We start from the raw sequence: 21,087 nt of genomic DNA on the forward strand, positions 1-21,087 counted from the left end.
TGCACACACAGCAGATACACACACAAGTACACAGTCACACCTGTGCACGCACAGACACGCCTGCACCCAGGCCCAGACACGTGTATTCACATCCCCCACAGACTCGTACGGAGACACACACTCCTGCAACACAAACACGGTTGTATGCACGTGCACACACAGAAAAGAGAAGAGAAGGAGGCTGCCGTCTGCACCGCAGGGCGGGCAGGAGAATCAAAGGACGAGCTGTGACAGCAGAGTAACCCCCACCCCCGGACCTGAGAGAAAACAGTTAATGCGCACAAGGCCTCTCCAGGAGGGCCCATTATAAAGTTCAACCAATTAAGCCAGACAGTTTCCATGGCGACGTTTACTTTTCTCAGCTCTGAAGTTCAGCAGCTCCCATGTCCTGGCAGATACGATGTGAGTGCCAGCTGTGGTCAGCTCGTGACAAACTGAGGGGCCCGCAGACTCTAAGACCACTCTCCACAGGTCACCGGTCAGCACCTCCCTTCTAACAAGGTGTGGGAATGAGCGGCGTCAGCTGACCAAGAGCATCTGTCAGGTCCGCCTGGACCCCAGCAGGGCTGTCCCAGGGACTGCACAAGCCCCCAGGTGCCCCTTCCCCTACACACTCAGCCACTCAGGACACCATTCCTGAGGGCCACCCAGCCCTGGGGGCACCTGGGTCAACCAAAGGAAGGGGTCCTTGTCCCCCCCCCCATCCTACAGCTGTGCGTGGAGGCAGACACTGATCTGAAAACTCACTCACAGGGATGGAACATGACAATCGTGGTAAGAGCACCAAGCCCCTCATGGAGTAAGACCGGGCGGCAATCGGGGTGACAGAGAGTGAACACAGCGAGTCTACCTACAGACCACGCGGCCCACGCAGGGACTCAGTGACCTTAGCTCTGTTGTCACTGCCACCGAGCTCTCTAACACCCGGATCCTGGAGAGAAGTAGATTCAGATCATCCAAAGACTCATGATGGATACATATGCCTCCTCGGGGGGTGGGTGTCTGTGGCTGTGTGGGTGCGGGTGTTTGTGGGGGATGTGTGTAGGGGGAATGGGGGGTGTGGGGAGGGTGTATGTGGGTGTGGGGGGGATGTGTGTGTAAGGGAGGTGGGGGCGTGTGTGGGGGGAGGGTGGGTGTGGCAGCAGACACCTTCAGGTGGCTTCACCAGGAGAGGCAAGTTGCCGTGACGGATGAGCGAGATGATGGGTGCACATGCCCACCACTGCGCCTGGCCCCAGAAGCTGCCTGGTGAAAGCAGAGGGTGCTGTTTCACGTGCTCTCTGAGTGCCCTACTCAAGCTGGGCTCCAGGTCTCCAGCAAAGGAATTTGTATCTCTCAGAGAGAAAAGAACTTGCAAAGAAGGTGGGAGAGGGGCCAAATGCCCCAAGGGAGGGCGCAGGGACAGGGGCAGAGCAGACGGAGTTAAAACTTGGCCCTGGAGGATCCAGGAAAGGGTAAGTCAGGACGGACTCGAACCCTCTCTTCTATGTGACACTTCAGACCCATTTTTAATGTGTTATATAAAAATATGGAAGGAACAATTTCATAAAATAGGGTGGAGTCAAGACTGCTATCTTTTCTAAACAAAGCTGTCTGCCAGCAGCCAGCATCCCTCAAGCTGCTTATCCATCAGAACTGGGTATGGAGGGGTGCCCACTGGCCCTGGGTACCATGGTGGCCACCGTGACACAACCTCTCCCTCTGTGGAGTGTGCCCAGTGTGCCTCACAGAGCCCCTGCTCTGGTCCCCTGACCCTTCCTCATGGACGTGGAGATCTGCCCTGATCCCCGGGCCACTGTGACCCTTGCCTGCAGGAAAACGGGCTCGGAATTTTATCTGCGTATCAGTGAAAAACAGTATAATACACTGGTTCTGAGTTCTGACCATGCCCGCATTTAAACCCCACTCTGTCACTTACTAGGTGAGAACCTTGGGCAAGTTATTCCTCACGGTGAGCCTCGGATTCTTCATCCATAAAATGGGAAGAGTACAATGACCTACCTCACGGAGCTACTGGAAGATTCAAATGAGACACTGCCTAGAAACAGCACATGACCTGACACATGACAACTCTCTGTAAATGTTAGCTTTTATTTGTTTATACTCCACCTTTCTCCAAAATAGGAGTACGGGTGAGTGTGTGTGTGTGTGTATGGGTGTGTGAGTGTGTGTTGCGGGGGGTGGGTACAAGGTACAAGAGATGGATAAATAAAGCTAGCTCAGGCATCCTGTGCTGCATCCCATAATAGCTCAGGGCAGGCCACCAGGGCAGCTCTTGTCTGTTGTCCTAACAGCCATCCCTTAATGGCAGACCAGTTGCTCAGCAAAAGTGCTACATTTCTTACTAGTAAGATCAGATAGACATTTTTCCCAAGGACACATTTTTTAAAAAAAATTATAAACATATTCCAGGCAACGCCATACCATCAAAATGAAATTCAGATACTCTCTTGTGATGGTTATTTAAAGCTTATTAATCATTGTAAATTATTTTGACACCCCAGTGAAAAGTCCTCTGTAACCCTTTTAGAATCCCATTTTCATTTAACATTAATTAAAGGCCACTAACCGTAAAGCATTAATAAAATCAAATTCCCCAAAGGAACTCTCAGGTGACAGGCTTCAGCTCTCAGCAAGTTGTGAGACCCTGAGCAAAACACAGGCCATAGTGAAATTTTAACCATGGAAATGTAATCAGCCCAACTGTCATAAAGAAAGGGCATCTCCCAGAAAGATAATAGACACTTTTAATAATAATTTTATGATCACCACTAGCCCATCTCCTGCAGCCAGGTGACGGCTATTTAGCAAAAGACTTTCAAATCAAGCCTTACTGATATACTGTGTACTTGTTTGGTGGCTATTTGATTATCCACCAGAGTGTGAGGGCTGAGACCAAAGACCATCCCTGATGATCAGAAAATAGAAAAGGAAAAAAAAAAAAAAAAAGGTCTATGTTACTCTCAGAAAGTGTGTGTTCCAAAAAAATCAAGGTCACCCACCAGTTCCCTTTGTTAAGGCTGAAGGTCAAGTGCTCTGGTGTTACTTTAACCTCGTCCTGGCTAATAATCTACTGGATGCTCACAACCCCCAACTGCGCAGCTAAGCCTCAAGAAAGGACGGAAGAGGAAGCTCACCTCCTTTGGAACCTCCATTTTCCAGGCTGCGTTATGAAGTCATCACGGCCAAATTCACACAGCCCAGAAACAGGCCCTGGGAGAGGATTAACACACACAGGTAAGGGCCTGTGTTCAAACCCGCCATTTGCTCCTAAAAGTGCTTCAGCGCATTTGCCAAGTTACCCTGTTCCCTCCTCCCCTTGGACAGTTGAATGGAACTGAGACATTTAAACCTAGATTTCAGGAATAAAAAGCTATGATTTTACACCTTAAAGACATTTTGCTTTAGCCCATTTTCACTGGAAATCCTAATGACTTATTGAAACAGAAGCTGTAACTTATAAAGCTGTTGGCCCAGATTCTGATCACCTTTGCACAGCAGGACAAAGCATCACTAGGTAGACATCCTTAGGGATGGGGAAATGTCTCCCATTATCTTGGTGGCATAAAGTTCCCTTGAAAACCTGTTCTGAAAATATTTTTGAGTGTCCATTTCAAACAAAAACAGCCTTTGTGCTGGAGGTGCCCATTTTCTAAAGACTAGGTGTCTGTGCTAACAGCTTGGTGACCTTCAACTCCACTCCACTCCAGCCCCACAAAAGTCCCTAGGAAATTTATCTTCAGGGCCATCTCTGGAGCCATGGAGGAGAGAAGGCAGGACTCAGACATCCCCCAGCCACATAATTTTATATAGGATAAAACTGGATGACGCATAGGGAGCCCTAATTTTTGCTGGTCAAGGAGCAGATCCAGCCACTACCTCCAGGAGAAGGAAGGATACTTAGAGATGTTAATTTCATCTATGAAAGTGTCTGGACCCATTAATACCACCTTTACCAACCCCTGTAGCTACTCTTCAATCGGTGTCCCCCAAAGCACAGCTCCCCAAAACATGAGAACCCGAGAGAATATTGACACACTCCATTTTTGACAGGCAGTTCTGTCCACTTAGATGGGCAGGGAGATCTCTCCAACATTCTGACTGCAAGCTTGCTGGCTGAGCAGTCAACATGGAAAATGAAGAGCAGATGGGCAACACCTCCCCCCACCCCCCTCTGCTAGCAGAGGTGATGACAGGCCAGCCCCAGGCCCCCACCAAGTCACTTGAGATGGGACTCTTGGTCACGTGACCGATGTTTTCACAAACCCATCAAAACTTATCCATCCAAATGATTGCTGTTCCCAAAGGGATCACCTTAAAAGGGATTATAATTGTTCTCCTCAAAATCACTTAGAGATCCGTCCTTAGAAGTTAGTCAGTTTCCAAGTCACTTGGTAAAAGCAAGAGTTGAAGATCAAATGGGAGAATTAAATAAGGTAGACCTAATGCACGCCTACTACGGTGCTAAGTATATAGTAGGCACTTAATAGATGTTGGCTATTATCATGATTATTACCCTTCCAACCTCTTAACATGTGGTTGGATGCCCTTTTACAAGGAAGTAGAAGCCTCAGTGAGTAGAGGCTGTCAGTCACCCACATTATTTCCTGTTTTATTCCCATGAGGCATTGGGAGCACATGATGTAAATTAAAGAATAAAACTATAGTCCTGGGTTAAATAATGTTTCTGTGGTAAAGAATGATGACAAGGCAAGCTTGGATCAATGTCTTCAGGAGTGCAATGGAAATTACAAATTTTCCTCTAAGATCTCCAGCTATACCATGAGGGCTAAGGGTGATCATTTGGCCTCTGTCTCCTCATCACTCCAAAGTAGGCAGTAGAATTACCATGGCAGGAAAAACACCATGTGCTCATCAAACCTGTTTCCTTTCCCTGGCCACACAGGATGAATTACGTTCCCAACATCCTTCATAGTTTGGTTGGGACCACACAATTCCTGGTGCCATCTTCTTTGCCCACCTCCCTCATTCTTCCAGGCCATAAACATGAGCCCTGGAGGGAAATCAAATGAAGAGGAAGTCTGGGTCACAGCTTGCAGAAGGAGCTTCCCTCCCAGTAGAGCTTCCCCATCAGGAACGTCTACATCTTACTTTGTGTAAGCAAGCCATATGATTTTATTGTGTTAAGTCACTGAGATCGGGGCTGCTGTTAGCATGAAGTGTACTGATTAATGTAGCTAACTTCCTGCTAAAATTTTAGACAGCTTCCTGTTTAAGCTAAACATCTCAGCTATGAAAGACCCAGATGGAGAGATGGAATTAGCCAAGACCTGGGCAAGGACACCTAAGGTTTTTTCTTGTCCAAAACAACTTGGAACTCTAAGGTACAATCAAAATAATAATAATAATAATAATAATAATAATAATAATAATAATAATAATAACAACAACAACAACTTGCTTTTGGAGAAAGACTGAATGCATAGAAAATGATGGGTAACTTTGTAGATTATCTATTTCCAACTTGCAAAGTTGTTTTGCAAGTAATTTAGATAAAGATATCGATTGTAGAAATTTAATTTTTGAGCTAGAAATGACTCTTAGAGTCATGGGAAGCACTGGATTTTCAGAACTAAAGGAGGGTTGGTAGTTTTAGACCCATGTGAAATGGGAACACTGAAACCAAGAGAACTTAAAGTGTCATACCTGAGGTCACTCACTGGTTAGCAAAGGAGCCAGAATCCTTACCTTCCAATTCTAATCACTTCTACTTTCTCCCTTCTAAGATTCAAGAACTTAATCCTAGATTCTTCAGTGAAAGTGAGGAGGTTGACTCAGCTCTGTTTATTTCCAGTGCAGCCTTGGGTGTTCCCAGGGAGCCTTCATGAACCACACCTTCGAAAACTCATTTAACGGTCGATTCTGTACTGTCAGGACTTGACTTAACTCAAACAAAAATCACGAAGTCAAGTGATGAGAGAAAGAAACAAAAGGTAATAGCTGCTCCCAAGAAGCTGCCACCTTACATCTGGGCTGTGCTTAGAATCTCACTGCTGAAAAAGCCTTGATCGGACAGAGAACAAATAAGATCCACCTTGGAAAAGGAAAGGATTTCATTCTTTTATCAATGCCTAGACAGTTCAAACACTGACTGAAGTCAAAAAAGACATCTTTCATACCGTCTCTCCATAAATAATTAACACATTATTAAGTAATGAATTGTTAGGTAAGAGGGCATTTTTTTCAATTGCATATTCACAAGTAATTACCAACTAATGTGGAAGTTTGGCCCTGTTCCTCGGAGAAGAGGCTCCATATTTGAACATGTGGCCCCAACTCAAAATAGAAAGGAGAGAGAAAATCCAAGCTGTCCATCTCCTGGGGACAAGTGGATGGAACTGAAGGGAGGGGACAGGAGATCATCATGGTCCTTGACTATCTACGTGGCAGAACCACATTCTAGGTCAACTTAGTCTTTCAGATGAAGGTGTAACCCTCTGAAAGCCAGCCCCCTTTAGCACAACTTAGATTGGGCACGGAGGAGGGGGAACCACGGTCCCCTGTAAGACACCCCCACATCTTCATCCCCAGAAGTTATGAATGTGACCTTATGTGGGAAAAGGGTATTTACAGATGTAATTAAATTAAAGATCTCAAAATGAGATCACCCTGGATTGTGTGGATGGGCCCTAAATCCAATCCAATGGCCCTAAATCCTCACAAGAGACAGTAGAAGAGAAGACATGAGAAGAGAAGAAAAACATGTGAAGGCAGAGGCAGGGATGTAAATTACGCAGCTAGAAGCCAAGGAATGCTTGAGCCACTAGAACCCGGAAGAGGCAAGGAAGGATTCTCCCCTAGAGCCTTCAGAGGCAGGGAGGCCCTGCTAACAACTTGATTTTGGACTTCTGGCCTCCAAAAGTGTAAGAGAATAAATTTCCATTGTCTCAAGCCACCTGGTTGGTGGTAATTTGATATGGCAGCCACAGGAAACCAAGGCAGGTGCTGCTGGGAAAGAAGGCCCATGGAATATGTGCAAACCTCCTCAAATCCAGCTGGGAAGTCATGGCTCCTCCTCTTAGCCTAGAGGCCCAGGAAGACACACAGCAGGGACTCTTTTATTTATTCACTCAACAAACATTTGCTGATCAAGATGTCTCCCTACCCTCAACTAGTTCACAGTTTAGCAGGGAAGGGAGACTTTGCAAAAATAGTAAGAGCAGTGTGAGTAAGCAACAGAAGTGGCACCAAGTGGACCGGAGACTAGAGGGGGATGCTCACCTGCCAAAGGTACTTCGCATGCACATCCATCGCCTAAGGTCCCACGAGGAATGGACAGTTTCCCCATCCCCGAAATACCAGCATGGTGAGCAGTATGCCGACTACACATTTCTCCCCTTCTCTTCCCTCCCTAAATCATGGAAGGAGAGGAGGGCTGGGGAGGGAAAGTAATAGCTCAGTGGTAGAGTGCCTGCTTAGCAGGTACGAGGTCCTGAGTTCAATCCCCAGTACCTCCATTAAAATAAATAAATAAACCTAATTACCTCCCTCACCAAAAAAAAAATAAATAAAAGAGGGCTGGAGGGTAGCAGGGAGGATTGTAAAGTGGTCTCTGTGGAGGGAGCAAGCCTCAGATTCTTTGAAAATTCTCTTCCAAGTCTTGGGCTGCCTACCATTGACACAATGGCCAGGTACTAATACCCATAATTTTACGCAGGGGAAGTCGGATTCTGTCTGACAACACTGAGAGCACAGCTACCTACCAGAAGCAAGGGCCTGCCTGAGAAAGTCCTCCGTCTGCGTTCCATCCATCACAGACCTCAATTAAATACGAGGGCAGACAGGGAAAAAAATCCCCAGAAAACCCACACTTTCCACTTGGTTTTCCTCCGATTGGAAAATGAAAGGCCAGTTATAATCTGCCGAAAATAAACTGTTCAAAGACTGCAGGCTCTGAGCGTGGAAGATCAAATGTTGCAATCGAAGGGAATGAGGATGTTTAATCTAACTGGAAAAGAAAGATCCACATTGCAGAACAATCAGAATTCACCGAGTCTTTGCTTCTGTGACAGGAAACCACCAAGTTTAACATGAGAAATGTTCATTCAGAAATCCAAAGTCCTGGGTTTTCATGGCTCGGGTCCTCAAAAAATAATGGCAGGGGCTGAAGCAGCAGGAATGGAGATTGAGGACGTAGATGTGATGTGGACAGATGCCTACATGACATCCAGAGTCAAGTTCAAGTAGGGTCCAGGGTCAGCGACCCCAAATGAAATCACACAACTGGTCAGCAGCCTTTGACTAAAACCAGTTCTGGGAAAGAGACGATCTCCCTGGAAATGTTTATAACATACACTGGCTCCATCCTTCTCTGCTCTCCTAGGAGGACTGAATCCATTTTGCTCAACATAGCATTTTTAGACAATGTGGGTTTTATGGTTTTTGTGAAACAGAGGAGGAATGAATTGCAAAACCAAATATAACTGGAAATGTCTTTGTAATTTTAAAATAAAATAAATGAAAACAGTTCAGACCAAGGATTGCCCTCCAAGAGTGGAAACCCAAACATAATCACTTGCTGCTGAAATATAGGGAAAGGAGCAAAAGTAAATTAAAAGAGATCAAGAGCCAAAACTTAAACCCGATAAACTCAGTGATAGAAATTAAATACCAATTATTAAAATCTTACTGACTCTAGTGGCTAGGAATAAAAAAAAAAAAAAAATCCATTGTCCTGGCAAGTTTTCGTGGGTCAGTATCAAATTTGGATTTTAAAAACTTCCCACTGCTTTGTGACCACAGGTATTTATGTTGTGATAAGCAATTATATCTCAGCAATCCTGTCTCTAGGAGCAAGAGAGCCAAATGAATGGCAAACACTTCACAAATTCCCTGCCACGGCAAGTTTTGGCGCTGTCTGGACTGCAAGGGTAGGTATGAAGCCTCAGTACCTATATTTACTCAACCTGTTTAAATGTCCAGAGGGGAAATGGCTGAGTAAATACAGAAGAGCCACTTAATAGAATAATATGGAGCCCTTTGGAAGCCAGTTTTGAAAACTGTATTGCCATACAGAGACTCCTCACTATATAACATTAAGTAAAAAGCAAGATGAAAAATGTCTATGTTCTATCAGCAATACCGCATTAAAATCCATAGAAAAGGAACCACATCGAAAAGTTAATCAGAGCTGTCTTTGCATGCTAGATTAGGTGCGATTTTTTTTCCTTCTCTATTTTTCAAATGAGGAATGCACTTGCAGTGAAGAATAATGAGAGGTAGATAAATAGATAGATAGATAAAAGCTTCTAGAAGCATCTGGAAAAAATATAGTCCTAAATTATTCTATTAGATGTCACCTTTCTAGTAAGGACTCCAGGTGAGAAGTTGCAACAGAATAAAAACGAGAACTCGCTTCTTATCCTGAACTCTCCTCCGTTTGGCTCCCTGGGGAGCAAGTTTGGAGGAAATTGCATCTGGTTTTAGGTAATTTGTGACTGGGGTGCCTGTGCGGATCCCAAATAGCAATGCCAATTGAGGGATTGAGTCTGTAGGGCTACAATAAAGAGGATTCTTTTTACTTTAATTATCATAACCAGGGGACAAAAATATTTTCAGTCTTCAGCTAATAGTTCTTTTGACCCCTTTTAATAGAGGAAATGATAATGTAATGAAGAAGCTTGGACCACCTTTCAGATCCCACTTCAATGCATTTTGAGTTTAAGGTTCAATCCTACTAAAATTCTATGATTCTAAGGCAAATGCAAATAAATATACAAAAACAGAATATGCAGGCAATAGAAACCAACAAGAATTCATCTAACAGAAAAAAAGAAACATTGAAAAGGTATGGGGTGCACACAGAACTAACGAAAAGGATGAAATATCAAGTATCGGAGAGTGAAGACTCAGAGAACCTTGAGGAATCCAGATAGCAGGAAATAATGAAACCCTTTAGGAGGCAACTGTCAAATAGAATCAATTATAACAGCTTCCATCCTTGTCGTCAATATGCAGATTCCTAGGAGAGAGGATTCTGATTGGCTTAGCTTGGTCATGTGCCCCTATCTTGGCCAAGAGAGGGCAGGGCATCCCAGTTAAAGTCCCGCCAGGACTGCACGTCATGCAAAGAGCATGTCACCTAAGAGAGGGAATGGATGCCCGGGCAGGAAGACAACCAACAGCCCCTCTTTGTTCCAAGCCCAAGAACATGTGTTCCATGTGCAGTGTTTTATACAGATGTGGTACAGAAACCAAACAAGAGCAAGAGTTACCATCAGGTCTACAGGGGTTTCTCTAGGTTGCGGCCATGTGCGTGACCACTGGTAGATGGTTCACCTCGCCTGAAAAAGACTTTGTACACACACCACACACAGAATCCATGGTTCAGAGCTTTAGAAAATCAAACAAGAAATTAATAACAAAGACAGTGACTTTGCAGCTCTGTTTATAAGCCCCGAGTTCAAAATTAAATGAGCCAAATAGTGAGGGGAGAAACTCCCCAGCTCTTTTGAGTTAAATGCCTTGAACAGCGAAATTAAGAACAGAGCGAGTCCCACTGCACCATGACGCTGTTTTATTGACTTGTTTTCTAACTCCACTTTGAACACAATGAAAGTTGTGTGTCTTTTAAATAAAAACAAATATTCCTTCCTCTCCCAATGCTACACAGAAACCTCCAGGGCAAAGTAAAATAAAACCTCATTATTGCAGATTCCACTCATTCCAGAATTATAATAATGCCGCTCGGCCTGCATTGAAGCCTGCCTTTGTACTCTCTTTGAGTAGTGGTTTCACTAAACAAATCAATAACACAAACAAGACAGATAGGAGTCATGTTTAAGCTACTCAAGAAAGGCTTTACCCGCATGAATGACAGCTGCTCGGTACAGAGGTGTCTTAATGGTCATTCAAACAGAACCTGCAGGGTTGTTAGCAGCTAGTTCACATGTCTACAAGCTTCCTGTATTTCCTTTAAAACTCTCCTGTAATTCAGATTTTCCCCTCATTTCAATGTGTTTTCACTCTGTTACTCTAATCAAGTGATGGGTGAGTGTGTGTTTAGGTGCAAAAAAGGTCGGAGAACCAGTTTTCCAACCAGCCTTTAAGAAAAGTTATGGCTGCTGTTTCTATTTCAAAGTGAGGCAGCAGTAAAAAAATAAATAAAATAAACAAATTAAAAAAAAGAAGTAACTGTGTACAAATGCCAGCAAACGTATCGAAATCAGCACGTCTTGAATAGAATATAAAGTAATATAATCCTGTTGTAACTATTGTCAATTATTTATAATGTGCTTTAATCTGTAATTTCATCTGAGCATCCCAGAACATACGTGAGACACACACAGCAAAGACAGGAAGTGCTCACCAAACAGTGCACACGCTCCCTTGCATTTGCCAGCCTTCCATGCCGGAGGTCAGGGACTCGCTCACATGGACCATGAGCAGAGATGATGAGTGTCTAGGCAGTTAACAGGCAGTGTGCTTCCTCCATCTCCCCATCTCGCCACTGTGGTGCCTCCGGAAGCCCGCTGGTGAGCTGGCAAGGAGAAAATGAAGAGGTCTTAATCCCTGAGTCAGCAGATGGAAGAGAGACACTGAAGACTAGCATGAGATGCTCAAGAATTAAATAGATCTTACTCAGGAACAGGCTGTACAACTAAGCCACAAAGGTTTGAAGTTGTACTGGTGACTTCAGCAGAGCTTAGCCTTTTCCGACCGACACCCTAGCTGTTACCGTTTCCATCTTACCGATGACAAGACCCACACTCACGGAGAATATAAGATACACTGAAGATCACATCAATAGCAAGCAGCAGGACCCAGAATATAACTCTAAGCTTCTGACTCCAGCCCTCTTTCCCCTAAGACCCAAATGTTAAGATGTTGCCTAAATACATAAATTAATGACCAGCTGGTATGCAATGACAGTCTGTACAATTAATATGCCATTTCAGAGAAGACAGTTCTGGTCCTAATTTGTTTGTGTAATCCAGGGCCTCTTCATTTCTTCACCGGCAGGCACTGGAGAAGAGAGACACCACACACCAAGGAAGCCTAGAACATGCCGTGGGCCTCTGCTGCATTTTGCTCTTTTTTGTAACGGCTTCTTCATAAAATCAAAAGAGTATTGTTAGGGGTGAATGGTGAGAACAGCCTTGGGAACAAAAAAAAAGTCAATATAAGTCCAATTTTTCATTCTGCCAGATTCAAACAAACATCATTTTAATGACCTGGCGGCCCCCACAAATTCAGCAGCCACCCGTTAAATAAAAAGCCCATTCATTTGAGGAGAGAAGTGTCAACACAGGCATTTAACATAAGTCAGGTTTCAACTGCAGAGTGACCGTGTGTATAGTGACAGGGGCATGTGTGCTGGGATAACCCCACCAGCATCACCCAAAGTAAATCCAAGGAACCTTTTCTCCCTCCCTGACCTAACATCCCATCCCAGGGGCAGATATTGATGTAAACATGACGAACGTAGCTGAGAGTTTTAAAGGTCTCCATAATTCATCAGTCTGCAAGGCAATGCCTCCATCAGTGTTCAGAGGTAATAAAAAGTACCTACTACCAACTCTTCTTGGTAAGAAATATAAGCGGGCACAGACTATCCAGAACAATCCTGCATATGCCTTGTAAAACTACAACGCTTCTGCGAGAAAACTTAGGACTACGTCTTTACAACCTTGGAATCGGAAAAGATGATTTAGAGAGGACCCAGAAAGCCCTCAACATCAAAGGGAAAAACAATTATCGAACAAAGTCAAATTTTTACATTTCTGCTTATTGATAGACGCAGTTAAGAAAATCAAAGGGCAAGCCACAAACTGGGAAAGAGCATTTGCAACCCATGTATCTGATAAAGGACTTGATTCCGGAAAATCTAAAGAATTCATAGAACTTAGTGATGAAAAGAAAAACAGCTCAATAAAAAGTGAACAAAAGATTTGAACAGACATTCACCAAAGAGAATTTTCAAATGGCCAATAAGCACATGGAAGTGTAAGAGTTGCTCAGTGTCATTAGTCATCAGGGAAATGTAGATTAAAACTACAATGAAATGGTGTTACAGACTCACCAGAATGGCTCAAATGAAAACGACTGAAAATACCAGTTATTGGCAAGGCCCTGGAGCTATCAGATCTCCCATACAATGCTGGTGGGAGTGTAAAATGTTACAACCACTTTTGTTTCATAGTGAAATGTACAGCTATCCTATGACCCGGCAGCCTCCTAGGTATTTATCCAAGGGAAGTGAAAACACATGTCCACAAAAAGACTTGTTCACAGCAACTTTATTCATCATAGTGACATACTGGAAACCACTCAAGTGTCCATCAATAGTACGATGGATAAACAATTCACAGGAGATTTATACAAAGGAATACTACACGGGAATAAAGAGGTACAAACTGCAGAGACATGAAACAATATGGGTGAATTTCCAGAACATTATGCTAAGTGAAAGGAACCGCCCACAAAATCGTACATGTCAGATGAGTCCATGTACATGGAGTTTGCAACAAGAGAAAATTAATATATGGTGAGAGAAATCAAACCAGTGATCACTTCTGGAGTTTCAGGGCAGCGTGCTGGGTGGGGTGGGGGTTGTTGATTGGGAAGGGGAACAAGGATACTTCTGGGATGAGGGAAGTCGTCCATATCTTGCTAGTGGTGTGGGTTACATGTACGAGTGTATGCATTCATCAACACTAACAGATCTAAACACTTAAAATCTGCCTAACCATGCCTCACACCTCACATTTCCACTTTCTGCCCTGGAGCTTCTCTGAGGCCCTAGGGTAAGATCTAGGACCCTCAACTACATCCAGGAGGTGAAGATGAGTTAGAGCCCCGGGGGCCACCCTGGCTGGTGCCAGGCGGGAGCTGCTGTGCCAGCGCGTCCTTCTGCATCAGCTGTACAGACGTGTCTGAGATGCGTTTCCTGAGCTCCCAGAAGGCTCCTTGGGGTGCAGCACCAGTTGCCCACACAATGGTCAACTCAGTAACACATCCCCTACTGACCTGCCTCCTTCCCTCACTCGCTCCCTCCATCCTTCACTTCCGCCGCCTACGATCACTTTTTACACAAACCATCTGTGTGCAAGTCTTTGTCTCAGGCTCTGCTTTCAGAGAGACTACGGCTGGACAAGGCTTGTGAATATATATGCACAGAAGTACACATCTACATACACAAATGCTTCCCTGGGTGCTGAAACCTTGTATAACACAGACCCCTGTTCAACTGGCGGCTTGCCTGGAATGCCGCCCTAGTATAAACCAGAAAGAGACCGATGGCCTCCTGCTAATAGAGAGGGCTCTTGCAAAGATACACACCTTGATAGGAAACAAGAATCATGACCCAGCGGCCACATCAGAACCGCTGCCTTTCTATGTAAATAACAAATCCATCCCCGGACGCATTCAGCCCCAGAAGTGCCGGGTCACTGGGGTTAAACCATTGATTCTGCTGCCCCGAACTAATAACCGGAGGGTCCACGGGATAATATGGCTTCCGGGAGGCACCTATCTTGTCAAAGAAAAAGCCTTGTGATTTTCACTTTCAAATGGCTATTTTTTTCACGAGCAGTGCCTTACGGTGTAGTATCACACTAACACTGACCGCACACCAGCATGTGGCAAGAACAGACCGTTTCCGGTTGTGGCTCCTGCCGGTTCCATGGTTCAGCCGATCCTTAACCACTACAAAAGTGGGTACTCTTTTTTTTTTTTAATTTACTTATTTATTTATCTGATATCACCTGTTATACAAAAAGAGAGGGTACTCCTGAGGAGCAGAGAAGGGTTTAGGCCTTTCAGGGCTCATGTGTCCCTTATATATACAAACCACGTGGCTTCAGGGAAACATTCCAATCAAGCAATTTTACCCTTTGTGTTTCTGTCTTTACCCTGAAAAGTAACTCACCTTTTCCCCTCCTCTTTTTTTTTTTTTTTTTTCCCCTTTGCTTTCTTTTTTGGCTTAAAAGGACATAAGTTGGTGAAAGACACTGTAAATATGACAAAACCTCTTCAGTGCAGACAGTTCACTAAATCAAATGGCTTGTTACAACAGGCTTTCAGCTGGATTGCTTAATGTATGTTTTATAAAACTTCGCAAGGCATCTGCCAACGTTTAACCAGAGTGGCGGGTTGGTGTGTTGGTTTTCCTCTGCAGGGAAGATTCTAGAAAATGGATGGGATGTGAAGACAATTACTTAGAAGCATGCTGATGAAGACTGGAAAAATAAATGAGACGCTATTAAATCTGCTAGAATTGGGGCCAGGCTCTCACTGGGTAGAGACAGACAGACTTGGGTTCCGTCAAGGCACGCTGAGATCAAGGCCATGGAGAATTCACTAGCTTTCATCATAATTGCAGCCACCCCTCTCAGGTCCACACAGTTCCCACCCTAGACACCGGCAGCGTTGGAAGCACAGAGAATCCGGCAGAGTGAGTGCAATTTTTATTTTGGAGTTTCAGGTTGTGTGGAGGAGCGGGGTGACGTGCGCCCTGACTTTGACTGTGTTTTCTCTAGTTTACAGAGGAGACTGAAAGAGACTCTGGTTTCATGATCAGAAAGAGGATACAAATCTCTACTGGGAGGACCATCTCTGCACATGCCAGCGGGGTTTGTGATGCCATGCGTTTGCCTGTCCTGCCCCTCCCCACCGAAATGCCACCCTCACCTTGTCTCCAGGTCCATAGCTCCTCATCTTTCATAACACAGCTCCTGGGTCATCTTCTCTAGGAAAGTTCCCACTCGAGCTTTTCCGCTTGGAACCAGACTTGCCTCTTTCCTCTCGAATATTCCCCCTGTCCCCTGTGCACCCTCCCATCTGATATCCCACAATCCTAGAAAGCAAATTCCCTGAGGTGGGGAGTGGGGAGAACTTGTCTGACGCATTACTGTCCCTTCACTGCTTAGCACAATATTGGGCACATGGTATATTTCATGACTGAAGAAATGAATATTCTAAGAGGCAATTTGATTTCTTTACTTGAGAAAGTGGGAAAATTCTAGGAGGATTGCTGCCTTGAAAAAATTTGGAAGCATTTCATCTATAGACTACAGAGTATTGTGCACACAGCTCTGATAAAGCCACAGAGGACACACACTCTGCCAAATCACAAAGGCTTCCCTCACCCAGGGAGCTGAGGCCCAAGGAGTCAGTCCGTGGGCTGTTCCTTCTCGCTTCCTGACTACAGTGCACACCGGATTTCCAGAAGAAAAACGCCGCTGGGACAGATGAATGAGGAAGACAGGGGAAAACCATTTGGATAGCAGATAATGAAGGCTCTTAAAGGTTGGACTCGGCTAACTTAGGAAAATGCTCCTCCCGGAAGAGGAAGAGAAAAGTGCACTTCGGTCCTAAGCACAACCTCGCTTGGAATCCTAAGGGCGATGTTTGAAACCACACAGTTCCTAGTAATAACCCAGGGATCCATGGACCCCTTCAGGATATTTCCACTTCTTGTTAACCAGATGATGACTGCACAACAGGGCTTGCTTGAAGACCGAAAATTTACCTCGAGCAAAAATCAGAGGCAAAATAGGGAAGCAACTAGCACAGAGAAAAGAATATAACTTAGAAACCCTTTTCCTCTCACGAGGGGAACAACTAGCTATTTTGCCACAGTCAAAACAGTGGTTTCTTGCAACTCATCAGAGAGAGAAATCTGAAGAGGCCAGACCTCTTCATTATCCCCATGGTCTGCCAAACTCCTAAAGATGCTGGGAACCAATTTCAGAGCAGGCAAAGGGATTCAGGCTGCACACACCACAGGGGAGGGAAGGCTCAATCAGCTGGAAAAAGGTAGAGACATACAGTTGGGTGAGCAGAGTGCAGACAAGCGTGGATAATTTTCACTCCCAAGACAGCTGGACTGACCACTAAACTGTCACCTCATATCCAGCTTGTAACTGAGAAACCACAATTATCCTTTTGAGCACATTTACGAGGAAGCATGGGGAGCCCAAGGCGTTATGGGTGAGACTATTTAGAGCAGGTGGATCGGGGCAATGAGCGAAGATTGTCACATGCGGTTCCCCCGCGGGGAAGGGGAAAAGAAGCCAGAAGACCAGCTGCTATAAAAGGGACAGAGCCGCGGAGAGGCAGGGACGCAAAGGAGATGAAAAAGGAAACAGTAACGGAGGGAGGCAGAGACAACCCTGACTTCTCCAGAAGTGCCAATGGCTTCCGAAGACTAAGTCTCGGAGGCCAGAGAGGTAAACTCTGAAGTGATGGGAAAGCTACTTTTTTTTTTCCTAGTTTCTTTCTTTTCTTTTCTTTTTTTTCTCATGCACAGGAAGAGTTACCCCCAACTAAATCTGCCTCTCCTCTTCTTTTCCAATTTTTAAATCTCAGGTAGGGACACGTGCGATTTTATCTGCAGCTCAATCCCATAGTGAACTGCAACCTCAGAATATGATATGTATTCCTGACACCTGCTGACACGTTTTGGATCATTAAGATAATGGATCATTTACATTCTGCAAATTCCTTTAAAACCTTTCCAGAGAAATCATTCATGAGTGCTGCCCCCAGTTTGGGAAGCAGAGACGACTCCTGTTTCCACTCATCCCCAGTAACTCCCGAGTTCCCGCTGAGAAAGACAGTTTCACTAAATTCCCTGTTGCTTTCACCACTACATGATTTTACTACTCGTTCCCACTTTAAAATACTGGAAAACCAGAGGGGAGGATCTAGCTCAAGTGATAGAGCACATCCTGGGTTCCAGTCTTGGGTTTAATCCCCAGTACTTCCTCTAAAAATAAAATGAATAAATAAACCTAATTCCCCCTTCCCTCCCTCCAAAAAAGAAAACTGAATAGAAATAAACTTTTTAAATACTGGAAAACAAAAATCCCTACACGTTTCACCCTGATCTCATTTCCTCTGTGTGGGGGGGGTGGGGTGTGTGTGTGTGGTTTACTTTTCATAACCTGAAGACTTCAACGTATGGCATTCTCAGGATATGGGGAAAGATTTAGGTGCCAATTTCCTATGAATGAAGCTGGACATTAAATGTCTACTAACATCAGACATTAAAAAGCTCAAGGGACAAGAGGGAGCTAAATCCTCAGAGGCTGTCATGAATCAGTCAATCTACAGGAACAGGAGAAATTTCTATTGATGAGGGGAGTGCCAAGGGTAGAAGTGGAATAATAAGGTGCAGAGAGGCTGGGCGGAGAGCTCAGAGAATTAAGAAAAAGGTGCCAGGATCCTACACCCCGGATGCCTTGAGTATGACACTGAGCCTCTTCCTTAACTAAGTGTTCCTTCTTGGTGCTCCCAGGGAATTCCGCTTTAAAGGGAATCTGTCCCTGACTTGACAGAAGAGACCAGCAAGCAAATAAGATTCATTTGTACTTTGTTCATTTGTACATTGCTTTGTTAGAATCCATCTATTCCACGAAGCCAGGAATGTCTGTGTTTACCTTTAAAGCAACAGCGAAGTTATCTTTCCTAAGAGGTTATCTCCTTCAAATGGGACAAGAGAATTGAAGTGCTAAGTCCAGCGTGGAATATCAGCCCCTTTCCCTTTTTGACCTCACTGATGTCAATGGCTCTCCCTGGACCAGCAAGCGTCAGCATCACCTGGAAACTTGTTAGAAATGTGAATTCTAAGGACCCTCCCCTCCCCACCCCGACACACACACACTCACCCATCCCTGACTGATTCAGAGACACTGGGGACCAGCCCACAAGGCATGTTTTCATCAATTCGCCCAGTGATTGTGATGCTCGCAGGAGTATGAGAACCCCCACTCCACATTAATAGACTCCCTTCTTTGGAATTTCCACTGCTTACAGGCTAACCCTCACTGCAGTGGGGCCAAGAGCCGTGGCTCCACAGTGCGCTCTCAGGTCAACATGAACAATGGGGTCCCCTCTGGGGTTCACGGGTCTGCTTTACTCTTCCCATGTGTCTGACCGGCATTTGTTGAACCTAGGACAACATTCCTCTATAAACAGTGTCAGCATCTTGCACTAACTTCTTAAAAACATTTTCTTCCTCCATTTCAGGTAACAATCCCCCACGTGGCCTTAACACCCAGAACTCTGGTGAATGTTACGATTGTTTTGCAGACAGGAAGTGACTGCTGCATTAACACTACCCAGAAGTGAGTGGTGATAAACTCTGGCACTGCTACAAAAAAGAAAAACCAGGCTCAGAGATGCAGGGACTCAAAGAATACATTCTGCAGTTGAGAGGAAAAACCCACACAAAACTCAAAACAAAACCAGTTCAAATAAACCTCATTCCTTGCCATCTATAAACAGAGTAAGTTCAAGGGAGAATCTTTTGGCCCCAACAAGAACCGTGGAATGAGATAAGATATTTTCTCCTTTATTTTAATGTGTGGACCGCCTTGGAGCCCCATTATAAAGGCATTTCAAATATCCATTAATGATTTAATTGACTAAGTTCCATTCTTCCCTGACTGCCATGTTGGGTTTATCTGTGCACAACTTCCTGCTATTATCTTAAGTCTCTGGCAGCTTAATGAAGGCTGTATGTCAGCAAACACTATTTTTTAAAAATTGGAGGATAAACTTACAAGGAGTAAACGCTCCTTTAGATGTTAGAGGTCACTCATGCCCCAGCTTGACTTGAATGCCTGACACAGCTGCTCCAGGAAGTCCACGTGGCTCTGGGCTGTTAAATCACGTTCACTTAGGACATGCCTTTCGGGGCTTGAAATACAATCCAGTTAATGAATTTAACTTACCAGGTACCGATCGGAAGACCCAACGTGAAAATCTGTGTGCAGAATATATTCCAACCTGCATCCTGTCAAATTCCTACAAGAAAGTCAGTGTTTTGTTTTGTCTTTGAAAAAGACACACTCACTTCCAGTCTGTTCTGACATATCTGAACTGTTAGACCTAGCTGTGTTTTCCAGGAGCAAGCACTGGAATCCTCTGTAACCCAGTCAGACTCTTTTTGATGAGTTCAGGGGAATCAGAGTTTCAGTGCTGGTTTATTGGGACCTCAAGGCGCACAGACTTAGCTGGTTTGGGCACGGATTGGCAGCCAGAGACGGTATTAGCTTCCTCGCGTATCTACTCTTGCAGGCTTCGTGGTCAAGGGCAATGCCAGCGAGTTCAAGAGATTACTTACTTTAGGGAAACCAAAGCCAACAACCCAAGAATCAACGTCCCCAAGAAAAGGTCAACAGGCCTCCGTGCTGTAATGGATGTAACAAATGTTTAAATAAGGATAATATAAAAATGTGTTGGCTCGTTTTATTTCCAGTGACTTGGTTTTCACTCCACCGAGTGGTTCACAAATTCAGACTTGATTTCTGCTGACTGCTTTAGCCACACCACTTCTCTTTTCCTTCCTCCCATGTGCCTTTCAATCATACTTCACAGTCCCTTCCAAAAGGCCCACAATGTACATAGAGCCAGAGACACTCTCAGTCTATCAAGTGACTACATATTAAGTGGTTTTATGAAGCCAGGAACCTGAGCCAAGCTTTTGTGCAATGCCGAGGAAAAGTCAGGACTCCAGAGAGACCGGTCCAGGCCACAGAGAATGGCCAGGCGCAGTTCAATTCTAACCATCAGAGGAGCATCTCCCCCCCCGCCCCCCCCCCAAGTTTGAGTCCAAGACAAGAACCACCTTGAATTTAGAATGCATCTCAGCTGGAGGGGTCCTATTTAGACCAAGGATGCAGAGGTTGGGCCATGATAAAGAGAACTGCAGGACACTCAGTGAGTGTCCAGGGAAGACAGGTGAGGAAGAACACTGGCCTGGGAAGCCGCCCTGCTCTCCATCCCACCCACCCAGCTGCCTGCACACACGCATGTTTCAACTGAATCACACCTGAGCCTCAAACCAGAGCCACAATCTGTTCTGATGTTTGCTGGGAAATAATGCTAGTGCCTTCTCCAGGTAGAGTGCAGTGCGTAGGGTGGGAGCAGAGGTGACGGGCAGGGGATCCACTACACAGACAGGAGTTTGTGCCCCTTCCTAATGCATTCCCACACTCTCCATCCTAGGAAGCCAAAGGGAGCTAGAACTTCTCCCCTAAACTTTTTTCCATGAAAAAGTTTCCATGGGCATCCAGCACCACTTCAGGATTGTCTTCTGCATCTTCACCACCACGCCCA

At 44.9% G+C, this 21,087-nt stretch overlaps 1 long non-coding RNA gene across 1 annotated transcript; it reads left to right on the forward strand.

Annotated features, from left to right (window-relative positions):
- The first annotated feature begins 3,123 nt into the window (after nucleotides 1–3,123).
- On the forward strand, nucleotides 3,124–12,080 carry LOC135321875 (uncharacterized). The gene is made up of 3 exons (XR_010382060.1): nucleotides 3,124–3,237; nucleotides 8,812–8,891; nucleotides 11,983–12,080. It is a non-coding gene; the product is annotated as an uncharacterized LOC135321875 (long non-coding RNA).
- The last annotated feature ends 9,007 nt before the right edge of the window (nucleotides 12,081–21,087 follow it).

This window comes from Camelus dromedarius, chromosome 8 (assembly GCF_036321535.1).
Source record: "Camelus dromedarius isolate mCamDro1 chromosome 8, mCamDro1.pat, whole genome shotgun sequence".
In the NCBI taxonomy this organism is placed as follows: domain Eukaryota; kingdom Metazoa; phylum Chordata; class Mammalia; order Artiodactyla; family Camelidae; genus Camelus; species Camelus dromedarius.